Here is a 22,228-nt window from a genome sequence, read left to right as displayed (position 1 = left end):
CCTCCTCGCAATCTATTTATGTATTCTCAAAATCATATTGCAATATCACAGTTAGCCCAGTCACCCAGATAAGAACATTGTGTCATACTTCACCACTTTCAGTCTCTTTATATCTTTGATTATATGCATATAATATCCTATGCATAACATGCTGTTGTTTTTTGTCCCTCTTATTATTCCTATTTTAACCTTTTCTTTAGAAATAGCTCAAATGACTCTAATAAATATCTTTAGTTCTGTGCATGTGTCTATTTCTAAGTGTCTAATTATATTATAATCTTGTATATAATATTGCTATATTTTCTATTGGAAGGTAACTGCATCTAGTCCCTTGCCATTAAGACTATCCCACACATGCAGCCTTCTCATATGAAGGCAATGATATAAACAGACATTTACTCCTATGTATTATACACCAATATTTATGGACTCTTTTCTGAAAACAGACTGAATACTGAATTAAAAGAGAAGAATATACATCTACAAAAGTTAAGGCTTTTATTTGTTTAGATCATGCTAGGTTGCTTTTCTTTTTGCTATAAAAGGAGCTGAAGGAAATTCTTCTCTTTTTATTCCAAATGAGATCTGACATTTATGGCTGGAGGTCACACTAGGTCCAAAATTTCTGCTCTGAAGAAATCATAAGGGTGTCAAAACACTTTCTCACACTGTTGGTAGAGTTAAAGGGTAGAATTCAGATATTTGGCTTTAACAGTGGAAAATCCGTCTGTCTGCCTCATTCTGTAAGTGAGCCATGCTTCCTTCTCTTGGCTACAAAACCAGTAGGATACTTGAAGAAGTTGAGAGCAATGGGTTGTTACAGCTGTACCCTCCTTGGCAGTATATTTGGGAGAGAAAAAGGAAATGGTGTCTTGTAATTTTTTAAAGAATTTCAATCCAAGGGGTTAAAGCACTATCTAATCAACAGAGTGGCAGGAACTCCAGTTTGACTGACATGATCTCACAGATAGTTGTTTTATTTTTAAATTTTTAAATGAATGAATATATGCATGAGAAAAGCAAATATAAAATGTTTATCTTTTGAATATATTTAGCTCTTTCAATTTTCATTTTGGAAGGGAACAATCAGCACTTGACTATTTAACCCAAACCACGTTTTCCCAAAGTGTGATTTGCAGAACCCTGATTTAAGCAGCTGTTTGATAGGAATTAAGTGGTAGAAAGACTTCAACAATCAAACACATTTGGAATCACATAGCTAAGCAAGGTTAAATAAGTTTCTTCTCTTCATGAGTTAGAGCATTAGATGTGCAAACATACCTTTGAATCTGTTGGCATATGCAGATTTTCCACAGTTTTTGAATATGGCACTTTTTAATGGATTGTCTCACGATAAAAATATCTTATGGATTTCATGTTACATACAGCATGCTTTGCAAAATACTACTGTAGACTAACCGTATATATTTTTATATGTTTTCCTAACATTTCTGCCTTTTTATAAAACTATTTTCCTTTCATCCTCTGTTCCTGTTTGCTTAGTTTTCTGACCTTACAAAGCCCCCACTGAGCATGGCTTAGCAGGAGGTAGAAGCTATTTATTGTGGTGACAAGCTAAGGAACCTAAGAGGGTAAGAGCATAAGAAGAGATAAAAGGATGTTATTCTTAAAAAAAAAAATCACTGTTTTTTTTCCTGGTCTACTAGATACTTTATAGACTCATTTCACTATAATACAAATTACTACATAGAATGTCAACCTAAAGTACATCTTGCCTCCAAATCCCTTCTGGGTAGCCATATAAGCTATTCAGCGATTTCATTAGCCTCTGAATTGTCATAAGCCATATACTATTAATAGCATTTAGGTACTTGGGTTTAAGTAAAATATAAAATCTTAAAAAAAAAAGACAAAGGAGGTTAAAAGTGCCATGAAACTTCACTATAGTTAATAGTACATTGATTCTTTTTCATCAATACCATTCTAACCCTCCTATTGAGTGATTATTATGTTGGATTATTAATTCAATGATTATGGCTTCCTTTTATACTAAAAAGTTCAGGAGTAAATTATAATTGATATAATTCTGAAATTATTTGTTGAAATTCAGCCTGATATTCCTTGTGACTCATTTATTACAGAATTAATAGGTGATATTTCCAAGATTCAGTATTTATGATAAACAAGATTGTTCTGCAATGAAACAACTTCCCATAAAAGTAAATTACCTGCACTAAAGAACAGAACCCCACAATGACTTTTTTCTCCTTTCTATGACTGTAAATCAGATAAAATCATACCATGCTATACTTTATATGCATCTTTGAAGAACTAGTAGAATCCTGAATCCTTTACCAGTTTTTGCCCTAGCCAAAGTTCACATAGTAGATATACAGATGGTATAGTGCAGGCATTTAGCACAAAGCTTTGACCTCAGACTTCCATGTAGAACATATAGTTGTGACTTGGTTAGAATGACCTTTGAGTCAGGGTTATTCCTCTAATGCTTATGGTCCAAAGCTTTGACTACAACAATAATGAAAATCACTCCATGCTCTGTTTTTCTGCCTATCTCTATACGTATCTTCTAACTTTTCCCCTTGCTTCCCTCAAACATTTTTAGCATTTTTAAATTTAGTAATGTTATTCCTTTACTTATTGATTATTGTTGTCAGGTAATTGCATCATTTTCTTCCTGTAAGGATATATTATATTTTTTTAAAAATCCAGTAATATAAATCTTGGTAACTTTTCTGAAGAATTGTAACTTTTTTCTTTTTTAATGAATTTTTTTTTCAAATAAAGATTCCTTTTTGATAGATTTGGAATGAGATCTCTAGTATACTTCATACAGTAGAAAAATTATCCATCATCATTCTTTCACAGATCAAATAATTTAAATCTGGAAAAATAAAATGTTTCCCATTGATATATACCTTCTTAATGGTGAAAACAAATTATATTAAAACCAATTTGCGTGTTTGCCATGAAGTTGAATGGAGACATATTGAAGGGAAATGTATGTCCCTTGTTCTCTAGGGAGGTGCCAAATCCTCTTTTCACCAAAAAAACAACCATTTGTTCTAGCTTTGTTTACAGTTTGAATTTCTGCTTGACTTCTTCTTCAATTGTGAAATCTGGATCTATGCAGGTACATTAGAATATTTTCATAGTTTAGTTTCCAAGTAGCTTTCTGCTTAGGGCCAATCCGATATCAACTATTCAGCAGCTGTGAATTAAGCCAGCCTTAGGGTTGGAATCAGATTTCTTTAGTACCCTCATGCATACCATATGGTTGTTTAGCAAACTGAGATGTTTCTTGGTCCCTAGGAAATGAGATAATATTTCTGTCAGTGACCTGATTTTGGAAATGTGAGTGAGCTCTTGATAAAATTTCATTTTGAGTCTTTGCTCTGCTCCTTATAAGCTATCAGTTTACACAGGCTTCCAGAGTTACAGAAGGGTTCTTTGTTGAAAAAAATATATTTTTTTAAATTCTATGCTCAATTATCAGTCAACGTATCACAAGATTGAGCAGGTTAAAAGAAAAAGTCTCTAGATCCACAGAAGGCATGTGACTGAAATGCAATTAAATGCTTGATGATGCACATTGGAAGTGCACAGAAAGAACTAAGAGATTAAAGTGCAAAGTTTCGTGAAATTAAATGGTCTATATGAATAAAATCATTGTGTAACAATAATTTAAATGACCCTTCTCATTAACAATTCTAACAAATACTCCTCTGTTCCTTCTTTAGGCTAGCCCTGTTTACTGCTGCTTACTCTAGGAAATAGAAATTGTCAGTGAACTTGGAACCATTGTTTACCTGTAAAGTTTGTTTTGGTTTTCAAATATCAGTCCTGAAACAATAGTCTCTTTTCCTCCTTTCATGTTTCTCGGAAAGACTTTATTCATTACCACATAGTTCACATGAACCCTACAGGCTTGATAATTTCTTGTCTTTCTAATGTCTGGATACCAATACACAAGATGTACTCATCATCTTAGAGACAAACATGGTGGAATAGAGAAAGGAAAAAAATATATATGTAGTAAAAACTTTCTTTTATATGTCAAAATCACTTCTTAAAAAACTTGCTGGATGAGGTGACTGGCACTTGTAATCCCAGCTGCCCGGGAGGCTGAGGCGGGAGGTTTGCTTGAGGCCAGGAGTTCAAGGCTGTAGTGAGCTATAATTGTGCCACTGAGTGTTTCTTAAAAAACAAAAAAAGAAATATGATTATATGATAGGCAGAAAGCTGAATCATGAAATACATATTTTTATAGTTCTTTATAATTTTCAATTTGACTTTTTAACTTTATATTTGAGTGTCACGAGAACCAAAGCAGTACACAATACACAAACATTAATTTTCCCATTTTACATGTAATGTTAGCAAGTATTTGCAAAGTGTTTAGTATAGTCCTGTTTAGTGAATGTTGAGTATTTGCCTGTTCCAAATGTGCTATACTGATGAGCTTATTTAGGTTTTACAAAACTCAAAAAAAGAAGCACCATTATTTTCCCCATTTACATGTAATGAAGGAATCATCTCATAGAAAGTAAATAACTTTTCAACATCCCACAGTTGGAGTGGTAGAGCCTGAATACAACCCAGGCAATCTGGCCTCATAGAATTTCATCATAACCTTTATTTATTGCCTCTCACATCACAAATAAGGAATAGAGCATCATGAAATTGTGATTTTTTTACATTGTTATATAAGCATTATTATAATGAGTCTGTTCTAGAGTTCTTGTCTTCTGATTTTAATTTATGAGAGATTAAAAAAACCTAGTGCTAGTGAGCATATTGACATTTCTGAATAAAACTTAGGTCAGTGTTTTTCTCAAGTCTAGTGAAATGATTTAATTTCTATATGGGTATCATTATTTTGATCAATAAAATACCAATCAGGAAACCGTGACCAAATAGTAGCAATTTTTTTCCAATGGTAAATTATGAATTTGTGAATACATGATACATATGAGCGAAGCTACAGTTGCTACATTCTAGTTAAGTGGAATGAATAGAGTCATTATCCAACTAAGATTTATAAGCTCACAACAGGAACTTGTGTAGGTGATTGATATATGTCAGTGAACAAAGCAAATATCACTATCTTTTATGGTCTACAGACAAGCAAATGAAGGGAAACAAAAAAGAAGCAAAGGAAAAGAAACCCATAGTATAGACATACATTGTAAGGCATTAGGAATTACAGAGAAAAATAAAATATGAAGCATGGTAAGAGGAAATCTGAAAGTTGAAGGGGCTTATAATGGTGGAATAACTATAGTTTTTTACAGGTGTACAGATTAGGTCTGACATTTGGACAAAAATTGAAAAGAGGTAAGAAAGGTAGTCATCCAATTTTCTGAGCAAACGGCATTCCAGGAAATGGAATAACTGCTATAAAGGATAAAATGGGGAATGACTGGTAGTCAAGACATAGTCAAGTGGTCAAGAGAACACGTTATGTCATTTACATACAATTGAAATGTTAAAAGTGTTAAATATTTAAAGATAGTGACAATAAAGAATCAAACAAATTTGGGGTCCTCTTGAGCACTGGACATAGGTTGCATGCCCATGAAGCTGGCTTTAGTGGTAGACTAAACAATCTTGGTGACAATCTTACATCTTGGGGATTTAAGATTAGAGATGAAGAGGGGCCAGATCTTGTAATATAATATGAGCCATAGAGAGGACTTCCGCTTTGACTCTGAGTGGAATGGGGAACTACTGAATGGTTTTGAATAAAAGAGTGACATGTTTTTGCTTATAGTTTTAAAAAGGCCTCTTCTGCTGCTCTTTTAAGACTAAAATGTAGATTGGCAAGGGTAGAAGCAGGAAAAAGTTGCATTAATAATTAATAATTGAGTTGGATATAAATACTTTTAAGAAATCTGATGTCTTTGCAGTAAATCTAGTAGGTCTACCTTATATGTGTAAATATGAATGTATATATGGTAGTATAAACATATATTAAGAAGACCAGTTCAAATTAAGAGGACTATGTGGCTTCATGTAAATTGATTATAAGAAATAAACATAAAACTAGTTCCCAAAATGAGGGTTATATATAGTGATGATTGACATTATATTCAATGTAAATTTCCAGTTATGGAAATCTCATGTATTATTATATTTCAGTTCTGTTGATAATCAGAGTATACACTTAAAAACATCTAATGAATGAAGGCATATGAATCGTCATTGAATGTAACCACAAATCTGAGATAAATATGTGTGAAAAGATTTTTGGAGATAACATCATTTGAAGGAGGTTGCACATTTGACTCTTAATGGTATTTCTGAGTGGTAACATTTATCTTGGTCCTTAGTTAATGCATCCTGAATAATATATTCCTAGTAACAATTTTATTATGCTAGCTTCAGAGTTAAACTGAGCAGTTTTTTGTATACATATACATTCTAGGCTTTATAAGTTAAGTTAGATTTACAGAAAGTCAAACATTAATGGTGACAGAAAGTCAAACATTAATGTTGACAGAAAGTCAAACATTGATTAACATTCACAATATAGAGGAATCCTCCTTCAAGTATTTTTGTCAACTTTTATAAGGAATATTGAAATTCTATATCATTATAAAGTGAGAAAAACAGCCAAAGTTAATTAGTATAACCTATACTATAAATAAGATTTTAAGAGTTTATTGCTTTCAAAAACAAAAAGATGGCTAGAGACAAATAATTCATGATCTCTAAAAATTTATTGTAAAAAATAAGCTAGGGTGGGATTCTGGATAGATGGATGCATTGTTAGGGTAGCTTGTGAATCTCCCCCAATCTCTTAAATTAAAAAAAATGATGGATAAATTAATATAGCAAAACCAAATGTCTCATTGAAATATCCACATAGAATCACATGAAAAAATGGTTTCATAAACTCTAAAATATGTGTGTGTAGTCTAACCTACAAAACCCATGTGGAATAAGAAACTGCAAGAGGAGAATCAGAAGAAAAGTAAATAGGTTCTTGCAGCCCTGGAATCTGATGAACCCTCAAGTCACCCAAGATAATCTTCCCAGGTTAAACTGAGAAGAGTATCCAAAACTGAGAGGAGGATTTTAGGCCTAAACAAATAGGTGATTTTAAGGGGACTGTTTGAAGGACAGTCTGAGCCCTTTGGAATCTAGAACCTAAAAAGCCAAAGTTCACATTCAGGATAAGACCCTCCGTTACAAAGAAAGTGTTGGAAATATGATGGAAATGAGCAGGACAGAGACACAGGGGAAAAGAGAAGAGTTTAGGGGAATGATATCTCAGAAAGCATGTGAACATGTTTGATAATTTTATAAAAATAACAGAAGAAAAAAGCTCTAGAATGGTGGAGTTAGCAAAACTATGCTGGCTTATTATTACATTTTGAAAAGTACAAAAACATTAATCTCACTTAAAAATGAGTATCTAAAATGTGTTATATATAAATAAGGGAATACTTGCCTGCATTCTCAGCACTTTGGGAGGCCGAGGCGGGCGGATCATGAGGTCAGGAGGTCGAGACTAGCCTGGCCTACATGTTTAAACCTGTTTCTACTGAAAATACAAAAATTAGCTCGGTGTGGTGGTGCACACCTGTAATCCCAGCTACTCTGGAGGCTGAGGCAGGAGAATCGCTTGAACCAGGGAGTCGGAGTTTGCAGTGAGCCGAGATCGCCCCACTGCACTCCAGCCTGACGACAGAGTGAGACTTCGCCTCAGAAATAAATAAGTAAATAAATAAATAGTACTTAAATAATTATGCTTCCATAAAAATAATTATAAAGAAAAGAGAATAAAAAGCGGGATAACATTCATAAAAGAGTAAAAGCATAATAGAAAGACCTGCTCACAAATTTAAAAATATATCCTGGTATTTTAAAATGATCTAAAATTAGTGCCAAAAAAAAAAAAAAAAGAGAAAAGAAAAAAAGAATGAATTCATGTCCTTTGCACGGACATGGATGAAGCTAGAAGCCATCATTCTCAGCAAACTAACACAGGAACAGAAAACCAAACACTGCATGTTCTCACTCATAAGTGGGAGCTGAACAATGAGAACACATGGACACAGGGAGGGGAACATCACACACCAGGGCTTGTTGGTGTGCGGCAAGGGGAGGGAGAGCATTAGGACAAATACCTAGTGCTTGTGGGGCTTAAAACCTAGATGGCGGGTTGATGGGTACTGCACACCACCATGGCACATGTATACCTATGTAACAAATCTGCATGTTCTGCACATCCCAGAACTCAAAGTAAAATAAAAAAAAGTTAGTGCTAAAAGAATTGAAGCTCTGAAAGAATAACTTAAATCACAAGTCAAAGAAAATAAGAAATGAGGTCAAGAAAGTATTTGAAAGAAAGAGATATAAAAAGAATTAAAAATATTTTAAAAATAGTCATAGATAATTTCATAAGATATATAAAATATAGAAATATGAAATTTTAATATTCTTAAATGAAAAATTCAAATGGATTTGAGTTAAAGTATTAGATATGGCATATGAGACATGATAAATGAACAAACTAAAATAAGATGTTTCCCCCCACAAAGCAAAACAATTCAACAGAAATGTAATTTTTAAATGTAACTGAAAAAGAATCTACTGTAAACAAAATTTTGCAGCATCACAGTTCATACATAAAGTAACACGAAGTGACCCACAGATTGACATATCCCAGGAAAAGTAGTAAGTTTTAGTAGAAAGGGAAAGAAAAAAATAATCTTTGGATATTTAGGCAGACAGGTTACATAATGTACAAAGAAAGGAAAATCAGCTTGTCATCAATCTTTTTGACAATGCTTAAGACCATAAGACAATGAGATAATATATTTAGAATATTCAAGCAAAGAAAAGCTAATATTTTATATTTAGTCAAACTGGACAGAGATATTTATTAGGACCACACAACACTCAGAAAAAAAATTTTATGTGAATTTTTTTGAAATACAGCAGGTGAAATATTTCCTACAATTAATGATGAGATTTGTAATTTATTTTAATAGATGATGATTATCAAATTGTTATAGCATGTTGATTTTTGGATACATTTAAATTGTGCTTTAAGACAGGACTATAACAATGAGGTGAGCATTACATAATTTACAATTATTTAAGGTTTTCAGGAAAAATATTAGATTTCCTCCTAAAATATGCAGGGGAGTGAGATAATTATTTAAAGCTTTGTGAACTACTTTAAAAAAATTCTGATAGCCTGTGATAGTAGCAGATTGGATAAATTATAAACACAGTTAAAACAGAAGAAAGGAGGTAAACGTAAGGATGTTGCAATTATCTAGGTAGAAACAATGGTGATTATGTTTCTGGAACCTCTGGTAAACATGAAGAAGGTTCAAACTGGAATTTATTTTAAAGAAATAATTAGCAGGATTCAGTGATGTAAAGAACATAAAGTATTTTTTAAAGAAGGATGCATCATATATGATTCTAAGTTTTCCAGATAGAGAATATAGAAAGTTACCTGGAAAAAACTTCATTGACAGAATTGGGTTAGCTGGAAAGCAAATGCACTTTGGGGATGATGTGGAGGAGGTGAATTTTGCGATAGCGAGTTTGAGGTGACAAGCCTTGAAATGGCAAAGCCTTTTATATATGCAAGTTGCAAGTTTGTGGTCGGGACTACAGACATATACATGTGAGGTTATTGTTAGAGAAATAAATGACTCTAGCAATGAGCTTAGATGAAGATTCTGAAAGACCAAATGAAGACAATCCAGATTTCTTTCTTTCTTTCTTTTTTTTTTTTTTTTTTTTGAGATGGAGTCTTGCTCTGTTGCCCAGGCTGGAGTGAAGTAGCGTGATCTCAGCTCACTGCAAGCTCCACCTCCCGGGTGCATGCCATTCTCCTGCCTCAGCCTCCCGAGTAGCTGGGACTACAGGCACCCGCCACCATGCCCAGCTAATTTTTTTTTGTATTTTTAGTAGAGATGGGGTTTCACCTTGTTAGCTGGGATGGTATCGATCTCCTGACCTTGTGATCTGCCCGCCTCAGCCTCCCCAGATTTCTAAGATTAAGTAACTTTCTATATTTTACAGCTGATTGCAGTCTTTTTTCGGCAGTAAGGGTTCGCTGAAAGATGGGGTGATATTAGAGGATATAGTTTCAAAATATCTTTGTCTTTTATTACTCTAAGTAAGTCATTCTTAACAAATGAAATTTTCATGAAGGTTGCTGTGAGCATGTCATATAAAGGCTCAGCTCTCGATTACATTTTAACCTCTCAGCTTACAATACAGTTATCATGGAGTAGATTGTAGAAGTGTATGTGTTGGGGAGGAAGAAAATATATCCAAGTGTATGAAGTAATTTGTCTTTGTACGTAGATCTAAAACACCAGCAATATTCTTCTACTCCAGCATTGTCTATTTTATAAGAAAAAAATTAGAAAACAGCCTAAGGCTGTGTCCACCCAATGTCAAAACGGATTGATAAATTCAGCATGAGAACCATAAAGCTGTATATTTATTTTTTTAAATTACAGTTGAATTTTAATATTTTTTCTCATTTTAGGTAGATTTCTAATGAGCCAAGATACCTAAGTTAATACTATAAAATCTTATCTTATTAATATCTCTGTACATGTCAAACATTGTACTACTCAAACATATTTTGGTGGGTGGGTTCCATGCTAAATTTTTTTATTATTTGAAATATTCAAACAGTCACACTATAACGACAGCCTATTTTCTGAATCCATGAGCAACTGAGTTTTAGTTGTGACATTATCACCAGTTGAAATATTTCTATCTTAAAAAAAGTGAATCATATTACCTAAGAATTTAACCAGAAAATAAATTGCAAAACACCACGATAAAGGAAGGTAGTTCATGAAGTTTTATAATTATACTGGCCAATATGTAGACTCTAAAATCTACCCTCCAGTCAAAGTAAATAGGATTTCAATGGTTATTGAAATTTTGCAGAATTATTTATAAATAACATATCACATTAAGTGGAAGAGATAAGAAAATGAAAATAAATTATATGTTTCCTGAAAATAATTATATTTAGTCTCAATTTCAGATATCACTGCTTTATTTTTATTGTTACTGAGAGTATTATAATATAAATCAAGATGTCAGAAAGATATGAGATAGCATGTGGTCAAGTAAGAGAAAATATAAGGAAAATTAATTAACTTCCTCCCAGAGAATGTAATATGACTTGAATAAATCAAGTTTATCTAGCTAGCTATCATCTACCATCTGCCTATCCCTATCCACCTACTGATGTATTGAATATATTGTGTCCCTAAACTTTAAAATGTTCTAAAAGCCTATGTACAAATTGTTTTCATCTTTAATTTAAAATTAACATTTATAAGAGTAGAATTACATTTTATTTTTTAAAATCAGCCTCAAAACTATCTTGGCCTATAACATGCCAAAAATGAAATATTGTCTTAATGTTTCCCTAAAATTTCAGCCTTTATATAACATGCTTTTTGTAAGAATGTGTCCAGAAATGTAAGATTTATTATATACATTTTGGCTCTGCTGAATTTATTGCCCATGAATGAGGACTTAGATTTCAGGAAAGCAAGAGTGTGAAGGATGTGGAAGGTGGTGAGAGACATTGTGTTGGTTCAAGTAGGTGATGGATTGAGGAGCAATTGCAAGCTGGAACCTCCTGGTGACGTAAATACCTGGACATAAGTACATATAATTTTCTAAAAAGCTCTCCAGTCACCCTTTCTACTTTTCCATATAGATCAAGATTAATTTTTGTGCATCATTTTTCATTATGGGGGTATCAAACTCAATGGCTTCAGAGATCTACTCTTAATATAAAATGCATTTCATTAATAGGCAAGATAAAGTGGAGATGACTATAGAGAACTTGGAATTTCAAGATCCACTAAGTGTTAACAGTATATATGAGGGACTAATGTAAGATCTGCAGATTTTTTAACAGAAGTAGGAAGTCTGCGTTTCTAAATGAAATAAGCAATTTTAAAAATACTGAATTGTTAAAATTAAATATATGTATGAACAATAAAATAATAAAGGAATAACACAATTAATTTAGGGACCACTAATTTTTTTATTATCTGCATTACAACCTCCATCTTCCATCTTAACAGGTTTTCCTTCTACTCTGAGCAAAGCCCTTTTTTGAGCCAGATATTTTTATTGCTGTATACAAAGAGAAAAACAAGTATAGCTTAAGCAATTTCCCCACTTTGTCCATGATTGTGTAAATACTACTGGACAAACCTCCTCACGGTTAACATCCATAATTTTTGTTTACCTGAAAATGACTTCAAATTGGTTTCATATTTTTTTTTTTTTTTTGAATTGGTTTCATATTTTTTTTTTTTTTTTTTTTTTTTGAGACGGAGTCTCGCTCTGTCGCCCAGGCTGGAGTGCAGTGGCGCAATCTCGGCTCACTGCAAGTTCCGCCTCCCGGGTTCACGCCATTCTCCTGCCTCAGCCTTTCCGAGTAGCTGGGACTACAGGCGCCCGCCACCACGCCTGGCTAATTTTTTGTATTTTTTTAGTAGAGACGGTGTTTCACCGTGGTCTCGATCTCCTGACCTCGTGATCCGCCCGCCTCGGCCTCCCAAAGTGCTGGGATTACAAGCGTGAGCCACCGTGCCCGGCCTGGTTTCATATTTGTATACTGTTTTCACCAAGTATACAACTCTGGTTGGCATATGTTTTTCCCCTTTAAGTAATGTGAAAATGTCATGGCAGCATCATAAAAAATATACACTACACAAAATAGTAAAGAAAGTTGTTTGGACTGAAGAGATTAAACCAGCAATAAAAATATTGATAATGGTAAATATGTTGGTAGACATATAATTGTACTGGTCCATTCTCACGCTGCTATTAATAAATCACTGGGTAATTTATAAAGGAAAGAGGTTTAATTGACTGAGAGTTCTGCAGACCTGAGGAGGCCTCAGGAAAATTATAATCATGGCAGTAGGGGAAGCAACACATCCTTCTTCACATGTGGCAGGTAGGAGAAGTACTGAGCAAAGTGGGACAAACTCCTTATAAAACCATCCGATCTCATGAGAACTCACTCACTATCACTGAGAACAGCAGGAGGGTAACTGCCCCCATGATTAAATTACCTCCCACTGGGTCCCTCCCACAACATGTGGGGATTATGGGAACTACAATTCAAGATGGAGTGGAGACACAGCCAAACCATATCAAAAATGTATTTTCATTAGCTTAATTTTATTCTCCTAAATTTGTTCATTCAAGCAAAAATTCTAACAATGTATTGTAGGTTTCATAAAATATGTAGATACTATATATAAAAAAATAGCACAAAGGAATGGGGGTAAATGAAAATATATGATTGCAGTCTTTTTTCATTTTATGTGTATGGTAAAATATAAACACTAATAGTCAATGATAAACTTAAAATGCATATTATAATTTCCAGATGTAACACTAAAAAAAAATCTGAAAGAAAGAGGGTGCAAATGAGAGAAAAATGAGAAATACAATTTTTAAAAAAAGACCTGAATTGAATCATATTAATAATTAAATTGAACCATATTAATAATAAAATAATGGCTGGGTGCGGTAGTTTAGGTCTGTAGTCTCAGCACTTTGGGAAGCCATGAAGCCGTGGTGGATCACTTGAGCCCAAGAGCTGGAGACCACCCAGGGCAACATGGCAAGACCCTGTCACTACAAAGATAAAATAATTATATGGGAGCAATGGCACATTTCTGTAATCCCAGCTACTGGAATTTTTTGATTTTGGGTATTAACCTAATCTTAAATTCCTGGGATAGATCCCACTTGGTCATGATACATAATAATTTTTATATTTTGCTGAATTTGATTTACTAATATATATTGTATATATAATACTAATGTATTTTATCTGTATTTATATATTAGTATATACACTAATAATATAATAAGTGTATATACTAATATATTATATAATATATAATTATATAAATATATATTAGTATATATGCTATTATAGATTTTTAATATAATATATAAGTAAATATATACAATATATAAGTAAATACATACATTGTATTTAACATAATATAAATATATATTAGTAAATCTATATACTAATATAGATTACATATTATTTTATACATTAAAAATATACTATATATCATATACTACATATACAATATATATAATATCAAATATATATTTGATTTCCTTATATATATTATACATAATATATATACTTTTCCTTTTGAGACATGGTCTGACAATGTCACCCAGGCTGGAGTGCAGTGGCTCCATCATGGTTCACTGCATCCTTGACCTCTGGGCCCAAGCAATTCTCATACCTCAGCCTCCTGAGTAGCTAAGACTGCAAGTGTACTAATATTTTTGAAATATTTTTTACTTGTTTTGTTTTGCCTTGTTTTTTTTTTAACCTACATTTCTATTATATATAGGTCAGTAGTCTTTCTTGTAATGCATTTGTCTGGTATTGGTAACAAGTTAATATTAATCTTGGAATGAGTTGGTAAGTGTTCTCTCCTTTTCCATTTTTTGAAACAGTTTACATAGAATTGAATTGAATTCCTTAATTTATTTCTAAAATTCACCAGTGAAGCCACTAGACCTGGGATTTTCTTTGTGAAAAGTTTTAAAATCACCAACTTAACCTCTTTAATTTTAAAGTTCTATCCATATTTCCTATTTCTTTTGACTAAGTTTTGATAGCATTTTAATTTTTAGACAGGAGTCAGTTTTATCTAGGTGAACTAATATGTTGGCATATAGTTACTCATAGTTTTACTTATAATTATTTTTATTTATTTAAGTTCTGAAATGATATCCTCTCCTTCATTTTTAATTTTAGTAATTTGAACATTCTTTTGTAAGTCTAAATAAAGTTTTGTCACTGTTGTTGATCTTTTCAAATAACCAACTCTGGATTTTTCTGATTCATTCTATTATTTTCGTATGCAAAATTTTATTTATTCCACTTAACTTTTTGTCTGTTTGTTTGCTTCTTCCTGGCCATTCAGAGTTATTATTTCTATTTTCTTGGGGTGGAAGTTTAGGTTATTAATTTGAAATCATTCTTTCATTCTTTTTTAACATAGGCATTTGTAGTTATAAGTTTTCCTCTAAACAATACTTAGAAAAATAGATCAGTGAAACATAATAGAAAGTCCAAAAATTGATTCATATTTTATGATAAAAGAATTATTGTTGAAGTCACTAAAGGAATTCAGTGGGGATAGGAATGTCCTTCTGATATGAGGCTGGATAAAGTAGATATGCATAGGGACAAAAATGAATCTTTATGGCTCACATCAGAAACATAAACAACATACACACACAGCATACACACACATACACACAAATAATTAGAAATGTATTATAGACTTACATGAAAAAGATGCATGAAAAGCTTTTAAGTGACAAAAGCAGATTATTTTGACATCTGTAATAGAAGCATATTTCTTACTCAGGACACATAAATAGTGAAGGAAACAATGATAAATTAGACCTAATCAAATTTAGAAACATATTTTTATTATATGACAGTGTTAAAAAATATAAAACACATATTAGAACAAAGCATGTGTTCAGAATATATAATATCCTATATAAATTAAAACTAAGAATAAATATATAACAAAGGATTGGCAATACATTTAAACAAATAATTCACAAAGGAAGCAAAATAAAGGGCCAGTATGCATATAAAAAGTGTTCAATATCATGAATCATTGGGCATATGCAAATGAAAATCACGTGAGACATACTCAAATGGGAAAACTTTACATTCTGGCAACATTAAATGTTGGCAAGGATGTGGATTAGTAACTCATATATTATTAGTGGGACCTTCTTCGATGGAACCTCTGACACATTATTTGGCACATTCTTCTGAACTTAAACACATATTCTAAGACCTACTATTCCACTTACAGTCTTTATTTAAGATGAATAAACTATAAAATCAGAAAAAGGCTTTCATAACAATTCTATTTATATTTTCTAGAATATGAAAACATTATAAGGGCTGATCAACAGGAGCCAGATATTTTTACTATTGAGAAAGGGAATTATAAATACAGAAAGGGAAAAGAATGCTTAATGAAAGCATTAAGAGTCCAAATTTCAGTTTCTAAATGGCAATTTCCACTAAAAGCAATTAAAGTTCCTTGAAGAAATGACTAATTCCTATAAGAAGAATAAAAAATGATCCAAAGACATAGTGATGTGTCAGAAAGAAACTATCAAAATCATGGAGACTTCTCAGATGTTCTTAGGGATCAGCTTTCTGGGCTTCACACTGGCCAAATCTGAACAATTTGAGCATCAAAATATTTACTAAATTATGTCTTATTCAATGAAAAAGAAATCATTTAGGCTACACTGATATAAATAAATGAATAAACACATAAATAAATGCAAACAATGGAAAAGCACTTCCTTATAAAACAAGGACAAAGTGAAGTCATACGGAAGGAATGAAGGTGTTAGAAAATTATCAGTAGATGATAAAAATACTAGATACATTTTGCTGAAGATAGTTCCAGTTTCATCTCTGCTATGTAAAAAGCCTGAAAGTTGTCATTGTCATCTTTATATCAAGACAAAGCTGGGTGAACTGGTCAAAAACCTTTCTAGGAAATATCAGAAAACTGGTGTAGAAGGAAAAACTGCTACTCCAAAACCTGGACATTTAAATCTACACAGATACAGACGAGATCTGCTTAGTTGCAGCAGAAGCCATAAACTAGTAGGAACTCAGAAGCCATAAACTGGTAGAAATGGTAATTTTGATAAATTGCTGGAGGCTAAGTGTGAATAAACATGAGAGTGTAACATTCCTGAGGGCTAAAGTTTTAGAAGGGAGCCCATCACATTCATGGGATTTACCTACAGAAACTTCACTAATTTCTTACAAATGAGATCTAGGAAAAGTTCCCCTTCTGGTTGTGGCAAGCAGAGGAGAAGAGTAACCATTGAAATAAACCCAGAGACTTCACAATAAGGACTACTATGTGCAGAGAATTTTTTTTTTTTTTGCCAGAGCATTATCCCAGTTGAGGAATGGAAATTCCTTTTACTCCAGGTCTCTCCCACCAGCGTTTCTGTTTCATTAAGGAAGAAAAAAAACAGTCAACAACTGTCAGGTGCTTCTCAAAAGAAAACATACAAACAGCCAACAGATATGTAAAAATGTTCCCACATATGTAAAAATGCTCCCACATATGTAAAAATGCCCCCACATCATGAATCATCATAGAAATACATATCAAAACCACAATAAGATACCCTCTCACACCACTCAGAATGGCTCTTATTCAAAAGCCAAAAAACAGCAGATGCTGGCAAGGCTGCAAACAAAAGGGAACACATACACTGTTGCTGGGAATGTAAATTAGTTCAGCCTCTGTTGAAAGCAGTTTGGAGATTTTTCAAATAACTTAAAACAGAACTACTACCATTCAACCCAGTAATCCCACTACTGGGTACGTAGCCACCCAAAGGAAAATATATCAGTCTACCAAAACAACACATGACTCCTATATTCATCGCAGCACAATTCAAAATAGCAAAGCCATGGAATCAACCTAAGTGCCCTTCAATGGTGGATTGCATTAAGAAATGTAGTAAATATATACCATGGAATACTACACAGTGATAAAAAAGAATGAAATTATAGCCTTTGTGGCAAAAATGGATGGAGTTGGAGGCTATTATTCTAAGTGAATTAATGAAGAAGCAGAAAGTGAAATATCACATGTTCTCACTTATAAAAGTGGGAGCTAAATTTCAGGTATGTGTGGACATAAAGATGGGAACAAGAGATACTGGGGACTAGTAGAGAGGGGAGAGGGAGAGGGTGGAAAGGGTTGCAAAACTCTCTTTTGGTACTATGCTCACTACCTGGGTGATGGGATCAATCATATCCCAGACCTCAGCATCACACAATATACCCATGTAACAAACTTGCACATGTATCCCTTGAATCCAAAATAGAAATTGAAATTAGAAAAAAAGAAAAACAAAACAAAAAACAGCTGTCAGGATTGTCATAAATAGCCTACAAATATTTCAGCCAGGGAAATAAGTAGATGGCAAGGAAAAAAAGAATTTATACTCGTGAAAAAATATGAACAATTGTGAATGTTAGATCTGAGAGACACAGATAATCTAAAAGATGGGTATTTATTCAGAAGATGATAAAATGCCTTTTAATCCCCTTTCCACCCCAACAGGGCCCCATGATAATAACAGTGGATTACAGGTAAAAAAGTGGCATGTCATGGACTCTCTCCAATGAACAGTATTTAGTTAAGGCTAAAGTCAAGAGGAGAAATATAAAAACAGACCATAGAGTAACTTAAAGCCTCTGGCATCTATAGATATAGCAAATATTAACACAATCCACTTCTAGGCAGGTTAACATAAATCCTAACAATAATGGCCTACTTATCTCAGTTCTTATTAACTGATCATATGCCTGCATTTCAACCAAAAATTATAAGATATACCAACCAAAACAGAGACACACATAAAACAAAGAAACAAAAATCCCTCGCCTGAAGAGAAAACAATCATTAGAATTGGATATGACACAGATTTTGGAATTATTAGATAATTTAAAATAACTATAATTAATATGTTGAGTTTTAATAAAAAAATTAAACAACAAACAAAAACAAGTAGGTAAACAGAGAGATAAAAAAGTAAGATCAAAATAAAATACTAGAAGAAAAAATGTAACAAGATTAAAAATGCTCATGATGTGCTTATGAGCAGAATTAAAAACAAAAACAAAACAGAGCATCAAAGAACATTGGGACAGTTCCAAGCTACGTAACATATGTGTAATTGGATTACCTGAAGAGAAAAAAGAAAACAGCAGAAAAAATATTTGAAGTAATAATGGCTAAGTACTTTCCAAAGTTAATGATAAACACCAGACCATACATAAAAGGAGAAAACACTAACCGGAAAAAAGTGAGAAAACACTAACCGGAAAAAATGCTTCTCCCCCTCAAAAAAAAAAAAAACACGTTAGCCTATCATGTTCGAAAGAGCGAGAGACAGAGAGAGAGAGAGACAGAGAGACAGAGAGAGAAAGATAAAATCTTAAATGAAGCCAGAAGAAAGAAGAAGGAACTTTTAGTATAAAGGATAACATAAAAATTACAGTGGACATGTGAGAAATCAGACGAGTGGAATAGAATATTTAAAGTGTTAAAAGAAAAAGTATACAATAATTTATCTCACATTAAAGCAAATGTGAAAAATAAAAAGAATATAAGTCTAGGTAAAGAGCCCATAGGAGTTTCTTGTATTATTCCTATACTTTTTGGAAGTTTAAAACTGTACCAGAAAGATTAAAACTAAATCAACATCAAGAGTTACTGAAAATAATGTTTCCAACTCAATCCTTTAGAATTAGAGATAAAGGAATGTAGAGATCTAATATGTTTCCAGAAGATTTCCCTTATGTAAGGAATAGGAAAATGCAAGTTAAATAATAATGTCAGGTGAAGTCACTGCTGAGGTGGGAAGCACCTTGGCTAGAATCATGGCAAAGTGAAAAAGAGGTTTACACTGGGAATTTTCTGTCCACCTGAGCTTATCTTTTTCTTGACACTAACAAGTCTTAATGTAGACATAGCCTAGGACGCCCTAGGAGCAAAATAAGACATAGCATTTTACTTAAATTCAGATAATTCTATTCTGACAAAAAAGATGAACAAGAGAAAAATGCCAAATGTTAGGAAAGTTAGAAAGTTTCTCTGTCTACTAGATCATTCAGCATAATATAAGGCACTGTGAAATGATGATCCTTAATATTAGCAAAAAGTTTTAATATGTTTACATTCATCAAGCGATAAGATTAATTTATCTATTCCATATGTACATAATTAGTAGTATTTAAATATAAAATGTAAATTACAGTATCACATTTATTTTAGATAACTTTTGATATATAGTCAAAATCTAAGCAATAAGGGTGCTTGTCAGGCAAAATAAGTTAAAATTGTTAATATTTAAAGTTTGCATAAAGGAAAGTTTCTGTAAGTGATAATTCCTGTTTTCAGTTCATTTTGTAACTGTTTATATAATCAAGAAACCTGTTAGTGTGAGCCAAAGAACAGTTTATTCATGCAACATTAATTATTTCTGGGCTACTCCATGCTTTTTCCTCTGCCATACCTATTAGAGCTAATTGGTGTAATTTATATATTGCTGGGAATCCTATGAGCCTACAAATAACATTGTAATTATCACTCCAAATTTTCAAAAAACTGTATCAAATCTGAAAACCTCCCACAATTCTGTATTAGTATCTAACTGTATGTTGGTTGTCTTTATCATGATCTTAAAGGAGGAGAGCACATTTAATTGAAAGAATGTAATTAGCCCATTAATTACTGATATTTTTCTCAGCGGTTTTTCCATATGTAGTCAATAAGTGTATTGTGAATATCAGTAGAAGTTACCAAAATATCTCAGAACAGATATCAAGAAAACCCAATGAAGAAAGTTTGGTTGCTATTAGTTTATGAAGTGGTACTGCATTTATTTTTATAAATATAATTATTCTTTCATAAGAAATCTCTATACAAGATTTTAAACTCTACCCAAAAAGTGGTCATTTTTAATTGATCTTTGTATTTCTGGCATTTAGCACAATGTCTGGCACAATGTACCTTATAGACAAAATAATGGAAGGTAAGAAAGGAAAAAGAGTGAGAGAAGGAGGAAGAGAAGTTAGCAGAGTACAAAGGTAGGCCTTCTGGGGACAGATAAACTAAAACTTATTTTTTTTTGTGGAAGAATTTTGGATGGAAATAGCATAAATATTCCAAGGAGTATTTGGTAAGTAGAATGCTTTAATTCAAGGTAAAAACAAGAACAATGTGATTTTCAGGCTTCATCTGAAGTAAGATGAGTAGATGGGCAAAGTTATTTGTTTTTGTAGTTTAGTATTGATTTAAAGACAATTTGTAAAGTATGAAAGATCCATAGGCTTCACAAAGTAGTAAGGTCATTGTTTTCTTTTTCAGAAGAGCTGTCATTGTTTTCTTTTTCAGAATTTTCTTAGCTGTTCTTGAAAGGCACTCAAATATACCAGTCAAGAGTGTCAGGTTGGAAACTAGCTTACCTCCAACCATTTCCAGACACTTGACACTGTGAGTTAGGGGTTAGTGTCTCTCTTGTTTAGCATGGGTAGAATGGAACCAATCTACATCCACATCTAAACTGTCACTGGATTGTCAAAATTGTTTTTAGTTTTTACTAATATATTTGGTGTATAGGTTATCGTTTTTCCCAGAATTAGTAAAAACTGTTCTAAAATTCATATAGAACCAAAAATGATCTTGAAAAGCCAAAGCAATCCTAAGAAAAAAGAACAAAGCTGAAAGCATCACATTACCTGAATTCAAACTATACTACAAGGCTACACTAACCAAAACAGCATGGTACTGGTAAAAAACAGACACATAGACCAATGGAACAGAAAACAGAATCCAGAAATAAAGCCACACACCTAAAACTATCTGATCTTCAACACAATTGGCAAAAATAAGCAATGGAGAAATGATTGCCTATTCAATAAATGGTGCTGGGATAGCTGGCTAGCCATATGCAGAAACATGAAGCTGGACCCATACATTTGACCATATACAAAAATTAACTCAAGATGGATTAAAAATTTAAATATAAGACCACAAACTCTAACAATCCTAGAAGAAAATCTAGGAAACACCATTCTGGTCATTGGCCTCAGGAAAGAATTTATGGCTAAGTCCTCAAAAGCAAATGTGACAGAAACAAAAATTGACAAATGGGACCTAATTAAACCAAAGAATTACTGAAGAGCAAAATAAACTATCAACAGAGTAAACAGACAGTGACAGAATGGGATAAAATATTTGCAAACTATGCAGCTGATAAACATCTAATATCCAGAATCTATAAGGAACTTAAACAAATCAATAAGCAAAAAACAAGTCACCTCATTAAAAAGTGGGTCAAAGACGTAAACAGACACTTCTCAAAAGACATACAAGCAGCCAACAAGCATATAAAAAATGTTCAGCATCACTAATTATCAGATAAATGCAAATCAAAATCAGCATGAGATATCATCTCACACCAGTCAGGATGGCTTTTGTTAAAAAGTTAAGAAAAATAACCGGTGTTGGCAAGGGTGCAGAGAAAAAGGAACACTTAAACACTGTTTGTGAGAGTGTAAATTAGTTCAGCCACTATGGAAAGCAGTTTG

Source organism: Hylobates moloch, unplaced genomic scaffold (genome assembly GCF_009828535.3).
Source record: "Hylobates moloch isolate HMO894 unplaced genomic scaffold, HMol_V3 SCAFFOLD_12, whole genome shotgun sequence".
Taxonomy (NCBI): domain Eukaryota; kingdom Metazoa; phylum Chordata; class Mammalia; order Primates; family Hylobatidae; genus Hylobates; species Hylobates moloch.
Note: the sequence above shows the minus strand (reverse complement) of the source record.